General features: G+C 59.8%; 1 non-coding gene and 2 pseudogenes across 1 annotated transcript; all 3 read right to left on the minus strand.

Moving 5' to 3' along the window:
- LOC145273258 (large subunit ribosomal RNA) overlaps positions 1 to 5782 on the minus strand; it is a 9247-nt pseudogene extending 3465 nt beyond the window's left edge.
- Positions 5783 to 6377: 595 nt separating this feature from the next.
- LOC145273319 (5.8S ribosomal RNA) lies at positions 6378 to 6535 on the minus strand. The gene has a single exon (XR_013866314.1). It is a non-coding gene; the product is annotated as a 5.8S ribosomal RNA (ribosomal RNA).
- Positions 6536 to 6930: 395 nt separating this feature from the next.
- Positions 6931 to 9302, minus strand: LOC145273403 (small subunit ribosomal RNA; annotated as a pseudogene).
- Between the last annotated feature and the right edge of the window lie 3198 nt (positions 9303 to 12500).

Consider the following 12500-nt stretch of genomic DNA (forward strand, 5'->3'; position numbering starts at 1 on the left):
ATCACCGCACAGAGATCCCGTGTCTCCCGATGGGCACCCTTGAGTATTGCATTGAAACAGGTGGTGACCTCCAGACAACCATCCCTTGCCTGAAAGGCAAACTGGTTCGGAAAATCACATTCCTGAGCCCATCTTTTTGCCAAGATCCGATTCAGGCAACGAAATAAAACAGGGGAGACAGCAATAGGGCGAAGGAGGGTGGGCTCGCTGGCATCCGGCGCTTTCGGTATAAGGGAGACTCTTGATCGGATAAGAGAGAGGGGAGGTGCTTCACATAGCAACACAAGGTTTAAGGTGGCTGTCACTATTTTAACCCTTTGCAAGGCCTCGTCGGCCGTGAGTCCATCCAGGCCGGGCGAGGAGCCGCGCATAGCCTTTAGGGAACTCACAACCTCTTCCTCACAAAGGGGGGCAAGCACAGACCACCACTTGTGCCCCCTAGACTGCGCCTGTCTGTTGTCCGGCTCGCCAGGTGCAGACAATTTCCGCTCCCAGAAATCCACGGACCCCGCCGGAAGACGTCGTTCAGCACACGATGTTGCATCCCTCCATCTCCCAGAGAGGACCGCGTCGGCGCAGTCCTTCCGCTTAACACTATAAAGCCGCTGAATGGCAGCAAAAGCCGCCCTCCGCAACGCCTTCTTGTCACCCTTCGGGGCACCAGCCGCAGACCTAGGTCTAGATCCTTTCCTCCCGTGAGACTGGTTCTTTCGAACCAGCCTCCCAGACCGCTTCTTGCGAAGCGGCCGGCCCGATCTTAGCGCATCGTCCCCCTCCCCTCCATTGGACGGGGAGAGGTAGCGCAGGAGGAAGGTGTCGATCTGCCCGGTTACCACCTCCAGGTCGGTACCCTGGCGGATCAAACCAAGAATCCGCCGCAATTCGACGCAAGCTTGATCAGAGGATGGACCAAGCTCTCCGAGAACCAGCTCAACCTGATTCTCCACCTTCGGCCGCCAACCCCGATCATCCACAGCTGGACTCAAAGAATCGCACTCCACAACCGTCTCCACCGCAGGAGAGCTCACACTATTAACACCCGCCGGAGACTTCTGCTTTGCCAGATGGATTAGGCGCTTCCTCACCGCTTCAGCAGAGCGGCCAAAGCGGGGAGAAATTGCGACACACAACTCCGCCTTCGTTCGATATCGATCCCTCATCTCGGACGCACAAGCTGACAAAAGAGTATCTTCCTCAGAACTCCAGGCCGAACCGGGACGGGCCCCAGCAACCCTGTCCTGGTTGAGATCTTCCGGGTGAGCATGCCTCCGGTGTTGGGATAAACCGCGACCAGAAGCAAACCCACGTCCACACGGGCACACAAAGGGGGAACGATTTCCATCATTATCCGACCCAGTCAATCGGTCGCTGAGGGTAGCAGTGTCCACGGAACCAGGGGGAACCGTGTTTTCTTTATTTACTTTCTTAGAGACCACTGCTATACCCACCCGACGGGAGGTCAGCCCACCGGGAGGGTTTGTTACACCCTCAGCCGTCAAATCTCAACTGTATTTTCAGCTTCGACAAAACGTTGCCCGACTCTCACCACGAGGAGGTGGTGCAACAAGAGAGTCTCTTAAGAGAGTCATAGTTACTCCCGCCGTTTACCCGCGCTTGGTTGAATTTCTTCACTTTGACATTCAGAGCACTGGGCAGAAATCACATCGTGTCTGTACGGGTCGACCGGCCACACGATGCTTTGTTTTAATTAGACAGTCGGATTCCCCCGGTCCGTACCAGTTCCGAGTTGACCGTTCGCTGCCGGACGAACGCCCCCACGCCGAGAGAGACGCTGAGCAACGGGCGAAGAGGGACGGACGCTGCCGCGAAGCAGCACCCGCCTTCACCCGAAGAGGGGCTGGAAGCCGTGGCGCTCCACGAAGACCCGGGCGAGGAGCCGTTTTGCTCGCCACCCGACGCGCCGGTAGCGACGAGGCGGTACCGCAGGCGGACGAGTCCCGTGGCGACGACGCAACCTTGAACCGGCCGCGACGAGGAGTTAGAAGGACGGAGAAGAGAGGGAGCATCGCGCGGACTGCGCAGGAGCGGAGGACGCCGCGTCGGAGGTGCCGACGAAGACCGCACCGGCAAAGCGACGACGACACGTCCGCAAGGCAGCCTCACCCCTTTTCGAGGAGGACGGAGACGTTGCGACGAACGGATTGGAGCCGCCCGCCGCCACCCCGACCCCGGAGCGAAGCACCCCGCAGAAAAGCCGCTTGAACCGCCGCCGCCAGAAAGACGACCCGCCGACGGTCCCCCGCCGTTTTTGGTCGACGCCACACTCCTGCCGCCCGACGGCGGACTCCCACCCGTATCGCTCTCCGACCCGCAACACACGCTCGCTTGACCGCGACCGCTCGACCGGAACACGCCGCCGCACAACGGACCGCCGCGGCCCCTATGCCTTCGCCGCAAAGCGCGAACGGAGCGAACGCTACAGCCCCGTACCGGTTCCTCGCTTCGCGCGGGCACGGCCCGACCGACCCGGTCCTCGGAGCCAATCCTTCTTCCGAAGGTACGGATCCATTTTGCCGACTTCCCTTACCTACATTGATGCCATCGACGAGAGGCTGTACACCTTGGAGACCTGCTGCGGATGGTGGGTACGGACCGACTCGAGAGCTGCGAAAACCGGACCCGGATTTTCCAGGGCCGCCGAAAGCGCACCGGACGCCGCCCGAGCCGCGGCGCTCTACAGGTACCTTTTCCGTATCTCCGGACGAGCCGATTCCACGGACATGGTCCTTTACGAAGAAGAGAGAACTCTTCCCGGGGCTCCCGGCGACGTCTCCGGGCTCGCTTGCGTCACCGCGGTTTCGCCCGGGAAGCGACGGGCGCCGCCGACATCGCTGCCGACAGCGTCGCCACCCCCGGGCCCTCTCCGAGTCCGGGTTCGGGAATATTAACCCGATTCCCTTTCGACGGGAGGCCGGCCGCTTTTTTTTTGTTTGGGCTTTTGATTCGATTCGATTCGATTCGCTTTCCTTTCACTTTCATAACGGATCCGGCGCCTTTCGGGAAGACTTTCGCCCGCGTCTTAGGACCGACTGACCCGTGCTCGACCGCCGTTGGCACGGAACCCTTCTCCACTTCGGTCTTCGAAGGTCTCGTTCGAATATTTGCTACTACCACCGAGATCTGCACCCGCGGTCGGCTCCACCCGGGCTCGCGCCCTAGGCTTCCGTGCTCGCCGCGGCGCCCTCCTACTCGTCGCGGCATCGTTTCGGCGCGAAAGTTCATCGCTCCTCGCCGCGACGGTCCGGCATCGGTCCGTCGCTCCAGCGCCATCCATTTTCGGGGCCGGTCGATTCGGCAGGTGAGTTGTTACACACTCCTTAGCGGATTCCGACTTCCGTGGCCACCGTCCTGCTGTCTATATCGACCGACACCCTTTCGGGGATCTCATGGGCGTCGCGTTAGGCACCTTAGCCGGACGTTTGGTTCATCCCACAGCGCCAGTTCTGCTTACCAAAAGTGGCCCACTTGGCACTCGCATTCGAGGTGACCAACCGCCCAGCGAAGCGTGCTGGCGGCGGCGGCCGGATGGGTCGGCTCCGTCGTTCGGGAGAGTCGGCCCGTTCCACCCGTTCCGAGTTCGAGAGTAGGTCGAGGCCGTGAACGGCCCCGGGGCCTCCAATCGTTCGCTTTACCGGATGGAATTGCGACGATCGAGCGCCAGCTATCCTGAGGGAAACTTCGGAGGGAACCAGCTACTAGACGGCTCGATTGGTCTTTCGCCCCTACACCCGGTTCCGACGATCGATTTGCACGTCAGAGGCGCTTCGGACTTCCACCAGAGTTTCCTCTGGCTTCATCCCGACCGGGCGTGGATCGCCATCTTTCGGGTCCCTGGTCGCTCGCTACGCCAGAGTCGGCCGAGTCGTACTCGGAAAAAGGGGAAACCGACCCGGGGGTGATGCGCCCGCGCGCAGCGCCTAAACTCGACGACAAAATAGGACTAGTTCAAGCCGCGGGATCTCACCGATGGGCGGAAGGAGGATATGGAAGCTGGCGCCCGGCAATTCCCCTTTTTGGAAGATGCGCCGGTCCCCTCTCGGGGAGGAGGGAAAAACAACCGCACGTCAGCCACGAGCCTTCCCTCTCCTATCTCTCTCGGGAAGAGAGAAAAAAGGAAAAGTTGCGGGCACCGCAGCAGCGACGGCGGAAGGCCGAAAACGCCGCGCCGGCGGGATCGGGCACGGCTCGGAGGCGGGTGAGGCGAGGAGAAGACGACGGCACGAGACCGACGACACCCCCCGACGACCCCCGGACGACTTTGCCACGACACCTCTCCCGATCGACGCCCTCCTACACGCTCTCTCGCTTTCGCTTCGCCTTCGGGGTTAGTCAGAGGTGGCCCCTACGACTCGCGAACGGCCAGGACTCCTCGGTCCGTGTTTCAAGACGGGTCGGGTGGGTTGCCGATGCACGTCGCTGACCCGGGGTGGCGGGCGGCTCGAGTAAAAAAGCGTCGCCGAGCGACCTCTCCGGAAACGGAAACGGGCGCGGGCGGGGTTGCCCCCGACAAGAACCCGAAACGTCGGCGAGGTGCGTGACGGCGAGGCCGCGCCAGTCCTATCCCGCCTCTCATCGCGCACGCGCCCGAGACGGTGGGGCGCCTAAGGAGCGACACACAGAGTGCGTCGCCCGCACGCGACTTCCGGCGGGATCAAAACGGACCGGCTCGCCACGTGTAACGGATCGTGTCAGATTTCCTCCGTTCCCGGCAGAAAGGGGCAGTTACGTTCGCGGGCCCGACGGCCGGTGGCCCCCGACTTCACAAGGTGGGAAGACGGGGGTTTTCAGGGTGATGAAACGCCTGCCGCCTACGGAAAAAAACCCGCGTGTTCGACCTGCACGCCGGGAACGGGTCGCGACGACGGACCGGAGGGGAAGTGCGTCCGGTGCCGGCCGCGCGGAGGTCGCGCCGAAGCGCCCGCGCCATGATTACGCCGAGCGATGAGAAGGGGACGGGTGCAGCGGAGTCGCGCGCGGAGGGAGCAGGAGGAAAGAAGAAGCGGCGGCGACGGATGCGGCGGGTTAGGGCCCGGCGGCAGCAGCGATCGAGAGGACGAGTCCCCTCCGTCGCAGCCAACCGACGCAGCCACCTACCGACGCCGCGGTCGTCACCACGTTTCCCTTCCCGCTATCCACGCGGCCCGTCTCCTTCGTCGGCGACGCGGGCACAAAAGCTGGCCCGCGGAGAACGAGTTCCCCGCGGACACGACGAACGACGACCTGTGCCGCGACGGCCTCTCTTTCAAGAACACACATCGAGTTTGGGCTCGAGCCTAGGCAGCACCGGACTGAGTCCCCCCGCGATCGCGGTGAGCGGTCCCACCCGTTTACCCCTGGGCGGTTTCACGTTCTCTTGAACTCTCTCTCCAAAGTTCTTTTCAACTTTCCCTCACGGTACTTGTCGACTATCGGACTCGTCCCGGTATTTAGCCTTGGATGGAGCTTACCACCCGATTTGGGCTGCGTTCCCAAGCAACCCGACTCTCGGATCGAAGGCCGTCGCTCGCCGTCCGCACCGAATGGGCCTGGCACCCGCCGCGGGCGGCCCCGATCGAGGGAACTCCGAACTATGCGAGACGAAAACGAACGGCTGCCTTCGACCCATGCGCCACACGTCCCGAAGCCTTTAACTTGCGACGGGATTCGGCGTTGGGCTTCTCCCGGTTCACTCGCCGTTACTAAGGGAATCCCGGTTGGTTTCTTTTCCTCCGCTTAGCGATATGCTTAAGTTCAGCGGGTCGTCTCGTCCGAGCCGAGGGCGGCGGTTTTTAGTAGAGTGTGGTGTTTGGAGGAGAGGAATCTCGATCGGTACCCTCCGTGTGACGACGGCTGGCCGATATAGCGCCCGTCCGACCGAAAATGAAGAAGCCAACAATTAAAAAAAAAGCGTGGGTCCTCCCCATCCGACGTTGCCTACGACGCGGCCACCTTTTTACGGTGCGACGGCCGTGCTCGTCGCGCTGCTCGAGGCGTCGCTGAGAGACACCTTCATGAGGCAGAGAGCGAGACGAGCAGGCGGCGCTTACGTCGGCAGTCGGTTAGGTCGGTGCTTTTTTTTTTGTTTTGTTCTCCCTTCGGCTGCTTTCGGACAGACTCCTCCTGCTCCTCCTCCACAGTGTTTCTTCACGCGGTCGAAAAGGGAAAAGACTCCGCGGTCTGCCAGCGGGAGACGAAGGAGGAGGCCGGAGAGGGTTTTAAAAAAAAAAAAGACATTGAAAGGAGTCAATTCTTTTTTTATTTTTCTTCCCCCTCGTCACTCGCTCCTGCGACGTCCCGGTTACCACCGTGCCGAGGACCGGGCGGGCACGGGGACGGCAAGATGTCGTTTCGTTAACGGAGAAAGACATGTAACGTTCCGCCTCTCGACCGGACGTGGCCCCGAGACAAGGGATCTCGGGGCCGCAATGTGCGTTCGAGGTGTCGATGTTCACTGAGTCCTGCAATTCGCATCAGTTCTCGCGGCTGGCCGCGCTCTTCATCGACGGACGAGCCGAGTGATCCCCCGTCCAGGGTTCAGCACTTGGGTTTTTTATATTAGTTTTTGTTTATATAGATTTAGTAGTGTGCGAGGAGGTCTGTGCGAGGAGGCGTGACGGCATTGCAATGTCGCGAGTAGTTTGTTTTTAGCTAGCGGCGGTGGCACAGCGGCTGCAAAAAAAACAAAAAACGATAAAGCGGCGACAAGGCAAAGAAGAAGCGGCCATCACTTGCGGTGGGCGAAAAAACAAACAGGTGGTAAGACGCGGAAGCAAGCAAGAAGAGCTGGGGCTTTAAAAACCTCCGCGTCACCACAAATCTATCTCTCGCTCCGCCTTTTATAGGTTTGTTTGCGCGCATTCGAGGCGTTGACGCCGACAGACAGAGGAGGTAGGCCGGAAAACAACAAACCAGTCTCGAACGGGAAAACGGTAATGATCCTTCCGCAGGTTCACCTACGGAAACCTTGTTACGACTTTTACTTCCTCTAAACGATCGGGTTCGGTCGTCTTCTCCAGGCATCGAACGCCGAGGCGTAGATGCACGAGTGTCGTGACGGACACGTCGCGCACTGCCCGGCGGCGTCGTCGGCCAGATCCGAGGACCTCACCGGACCGTTCGATCGGTAGTAGCGACGGGCGGTGTGTACAAAGGGCAGGGACGTGATCGACGCGGGCTGTTGACCCGCGCCTACCGGGAATTCCTCGTTCACGGGGTTGGTTACAGGCCCCGATCCCTATCACGGGAGGTGGTTCAGAGGTTTCCCAACCCTCTCGGGCCGGGGCGAAGTCCCCGCTGATACCTCCAGTGTAGCGCGCGTGCGGCCCCGGACATCTAAGGGCATCACAGACCTGTTATCGCTCCGCCTCGTGTGGCTTTCTGCCACCCGTCCCTCTAAGAAGTGCGTGAGAAAACCGACCCGGACCCGAGCGCCACGGAGGACGCCGAGCCCGCCGTAAAAATCACTGACATCGGCGCACTAGTTAGCAGGCCGGAGTCTCGTTCGTTATCGGAATCAACCAGACGGATCGCTCCACCAACTAAGAACGGCCATGCACCACCACCCACCGAATCGAGAAAGAGCTATCGATCTGTCAATCCTACCGGTGTCCGGACCGGGTGAGTTTTCCCGTGTTGAGTCAAATTAAGCCGCAGGCTCCACTCCTGGTGGTGCCCTTCCGTCAATTCCTTTAAGTTTCAGCTTTGCAACCATACTCCCCCCGGAACCGAACTCTGGTTTCCCGCAGGCTACCCGCCGGGTCATGGAAGCGAACGCCGGCGGATCGCCGGTCGGCATCGTTTACGGTCGGAACTACGACGGTATCTGATCGTCTTCGAACCTCCGACTTTCGCTCTTGATCGAGGAAAACGTGCTTGCCACACGCCATCGCTGCAGTTCGTCTTGCGACGATCCAAGAATTTCACCTCTAACGTCGCAATACGAGTGGCCCCGACCGCTCCCTTCGATCATTGCCTCGCCGTAGACGGAGACCGACAGACGTAGACGAGGCCCTCTTCCATCATTCCATGCTTATCGTATGCAAGCTTGAACAGCCCGCTCTGAGCACTCTAATTTTTTCAAAGTGAACGTACCGGCCGCCGCGGACACTCGGTTAAGAGCACCCTTGGAGGAGAAACCGCCGACCGCAACACGCGCGCAGACAAGACACGAAGCAGGGACTCGGAGCGGACCGGGGGGTTCAAAAAAAAAGAGGAACGCGCGGAAAGGGAGAGGGAGAGAAGCGCGGGGGTCAGAGTGCGGGGATGCGAATGAACACACCCAAACACACACACGTAGCACCCCCCCGTTAGACTACTCCCGGAACCGAACCGACGACCACTTGTTTTTTTTTTTCCCGGATCCCGATCACGACCTCCTCGTCCACCTCGCCGGCAGGACCGCGTGGCGGGTATGCTAGCGGTTGACACCGGCGGAAAGGGCCGGGAATGCGAACGGACGACCAAAGTCAACGACGGACGATGGCGCCGCCGCCCCGGGGCCGCTTGCGCGACCACGAACCCGAGTTCGGACTACGAGCTTTTTAACCGCAACAACTTTAATATACGCTACCGGAGCTGGAATTACCGCGGCTGCTGGCACCAGACTTGCCCTCCGGTTGGTCCTCGTTAACGGATTTGAAGTGTACTCATTCCGATCGCGGGGCCTCGACAGAGTCCCGCGTCGTTATTTTTCGTCACTACCTCCCCGTGCCGGGAGTGGGTAATTTGCGCGCCTGCTGCCTTCCTTGGATGTGGTAGCCGTTTCGCATGCTCCCTCTCCGGAATCGAACCCCGATTCCCCGTTACCCGTAGTAACCACGGTAGGCACTTAACCGACCGTCGACAGTTGATAGGGCGGACCCTCGAGAGACCCGTCGCCGGGCGTGAAAGCTCGTGCGATCGACCAGTGAGTTATCCAGAGTCACCAAAGCGGAGCGCGCCGCCCTATGAGCCCCGCCACCGAACGGACCCGCGAGCGGGAACGCCGACGACGGGAGGACGGAATGACGCGCATCGGTCTCAGTCTAATATGTAGCGCCGCGACCCGGAACGGCCGACGCGGGTGCCAGCGCGCGAGGCGTGGCGACGACGGCGCGCCGACCGATCGCGGCCTGTGTCACATGTATTAGCTCTAGAATTGCCACAGTTATCCATCGCCTCCGAGGAGGAATACGGTCCCGAGGATTAGGTCCGGTTCCTGAGCCATTCGCGGTTTCGCCCGTTCTAATGCGTGGCGTGAACTTACACTTGCATGGCTTAAGCTTTGAGACAAGCATATGACTACTGGCAGGATCAACCAGGTATCGTTGGAATTTGGGACTTTGTTTCGACAGAACGACAGACCGACCGACCGACCGACCGACATAAGACAGACAACTACAACGACGGGCACGTGTTTATTTGTTTTTCGAGGAGGTTCGCCGTCAGTAGAAGCGCGCTGCCCGCGCTGATGGCCTCTTTTTTGTTTCTCCCCTGACTTGGACCGAGACCGAGACTCAAAGAACGAAAGCGACCAACGTCGACAACAACAACGACAACGGCACCCTTGACAGCGATACATACGACAAACGACAAGCAGCACGACGGCAGTGCACACGGACATCGAGGGTCAAGGTGCAGACTGAACTCGCCGAGGTCGTCGTCATCGTGGTCGCCATCGATTCCGTCTCGTCGTCGTCGTCGTCAACGTCCACGTCACAGCCGGCCGAGAAGAGAGAACAGACGACAGCGTCGACAACAACAACATCGACAACGGCACCCTTGACAGCGATACATACGACAAACGACAAACAGCACGACGGCAGTGCACACGGACATCGGAGGTCAAGGTGCAGACTGGAATCGTCGAGGTCGTCGTCATCGTGGTCGCCATCGATGCCGTCTCGTCGTCGTCGTCGTCGTCTTCGTCGTCGTCGTCGTCATCAACGTACCAACCGACCGAGACGAGAGAGCAAGCAACAACGTCGACAACAACAACGACAACGGCACCCTTGACAGCGATACATACGACAAACGACAAACAGCACGACGGCAGTGCACACGGACATCGGAGGTCAAGGTGCAGACTGAACTCGTCGAGGTCGTCGTCATCGTGGTCGCCATCGATGCCGTCTCGTCGTCGTCGTCGTCTCCGTCGTCGTCGTCGTCGTCGCCAACGTCAACGTCAACATCACAGCCGTCATCGGGGAGGAGCTGGACCAGGGCAGCGGCGGCGTAAATTTTCCCGTCACCTTCGTCGTCGCCTTCGTCGACCGACCGACCGACCGGCGTCGTGTTCGTGCTCGGAAAACCGAGGAGAGACAACGTGCACATGGCGCGTTCTCGCAAGCGGCTCCTCGGTCCGATTTTTTTGGGCGGCTTTTTCGAGCTTTTTTTTTTTCTCACCCTTTCGTCCGTGCGACGGCGAACGTTAGGGGAAAAAAAAAAAAAAAAAAAACGACAACAACGCGGCGGACCGGGCGAACAACATCGTCGACACACACGACATTGACGACCGGTCCCCCTTTTCACAATCGCATCGAGATAAAAACGAACGAGTCCGATTCGAGCACCGAGTCGCGAGCGGGAGGACTGTCGGTGCAAGTATCGATCACTGACGTGAGCGCTTCGCCGGACAGAGGATGGCTCATCCGGCAGCCGTGCAAATCGACGGTATGGGAAGAACGAACAAGAAGAGCAACGACTTGATCGGCGGCTTGGGAACTGCGGACGGTGAAAACGGGTTAATCGACTGCGACCACGACTGCTCGATCGATCTTCTTTGGCGCTAACAAAGGTGGAGGTGGCGCAAGAAGGGACTAGCGCTATCACCGTCCACGTATCAGAAGATGCGGCGGCAGACGTCGACGCTTATGCGTTGTCGGACGAGAAGTCGCTGCAGCACGTGTACCGCGAGCGGGACGTCCAAGGTTTTGCCAGACGGAAAGAAATCGGGTGTCAGCGAACGTTCACACGGCTGTGAGATCGGACGCTGACAGGAGTAGGAGGCGGCAGGCAGGCGGCGGTTACGGCGGCGGCGCCTGCTGCTGCTCATCCTCCTGTTTGCTGCGGCGACTTCCAGGACGGGAGAGCATCGAACAACGTACGTATGGTTACAAGGGGATCAGGATCTACATAGTGCATCCCCCGCGGCTATTTTTGTTTGTTTGTTCGCTCGTTCGTTAATTCGTTCGTTCGTTCGTTCGTTCGTTACAATGTACGTTTTTCCGTTCGACGGCGGCAGAGAGCGGCGGCGTTTCTCCCTAATCCGGAGGATTTATCGGTCGCACAGCGATGGGTCGTTCGGCCGATCATCGAAAGATTCGCAGGTAGTGGTTGAATGGCAGAACGGCAGCAACAACAGCGGCGGCTGAGAGCGGCGAACGCTGAGGCGGAAGCAGAAGCTGCAGCAAACGTATCGGCTAAACATGGTGGACATAGATATGGCTGACGACGCGGGTACCACGACGACTATGGAACCAGGAAAAGGAGCCGTTAGTTGTTCCAACATATCGTTCGACACGTCGAGCAGCCCTAGGTCCACGGAGAAGCACACACACGTACCACGTATTATAACCTAACGACGATGAGCGGGCGCACGGTTGGCAGGAACGAAGGCGGCGGATCAAAACAAGTTGGAGCGCGGGGCGACAGCGATAACGGTGACAGCCCTAGGCGGCGGAGATGCCACTTTCTGACGCCTTTGCGACAAGCCCGTAGAGACGTTCCGGACCACCACGAGGCAAAGAGTCGCTGCTCCGACGAACCGACACACCAAAGTGTGCTTCCTACCGAACATGTTTTATAAAACTTTCAAACTGGAAAACCCCAGAAATGGTGTTGGTATTTGTCCAGACCCACCTCCGACACCTGAAAATGGTGGTCAAAAAAAACGTCGATTATACGAAGCGACATTTCTGGTCGGCGATTTTCCAGTTTTACGCCTACTGCCACATGGGGATGTCGGTAGGCGTCGCAAAGTGCCTTCTCGTAGGCTAGGCACACCAGGACTTTGTCATTTTTTTCCCCCTCGACATTCCTGGTCCGGTCTATTCCGATTTTACACCTACCGCCATGTGGGGGTGGCAGTAGGCGTCGAAAAGTGCCTTCTCGACCGCTAGCGACACCACTACTTTATCGAGCTCTGGAGGCCCGCACACCGACCCGGGGGCCGCGGAGTCGACCCCGGGGGCCTCCGCCTCTCGCCGCCGCTCACTTGGACGCCTTCCGCAACCTGTGGTCCCGCTCGGGGCCGCCGGGAGCCTCGCCGACCTGACCGGTGTCGGTAGGCGTCTGGAAGCGCCCGGCCGACCTGGACGAGGTCCCCCTGGCCCCCGGGGGACACCCCTTAGTTGGATGGGGGTGCTGTCCCGGGCACACATGCAACCCGCGGCCGCCTACCGACAGCCCCCGTCGCTCGATCGCTACTCCTTTCCAACATATGTCGGAGAAGCCGGGCGGTTGTGAAACCCCAGAAATGGTGTTGGTATTCGTCCAGACCCACCTCCGACACCTGAAAATGG

Source organism: Euprymna scolopes, unplaced genomic scaffold (assembly GCF_053919585.1).
Source record: "Euprymna scolopes isolate OS-2025 unplaced genomic scaffold, ASM5391958v1 sca1, whole genome shotgun sequence".
NCBI classification, from domain to species: Eukaryota; Metazoa; Mollusca; class Cephalopoda; order Sepiida; family Sepiolidae; genus Euprymna; species Euprymna scolopes.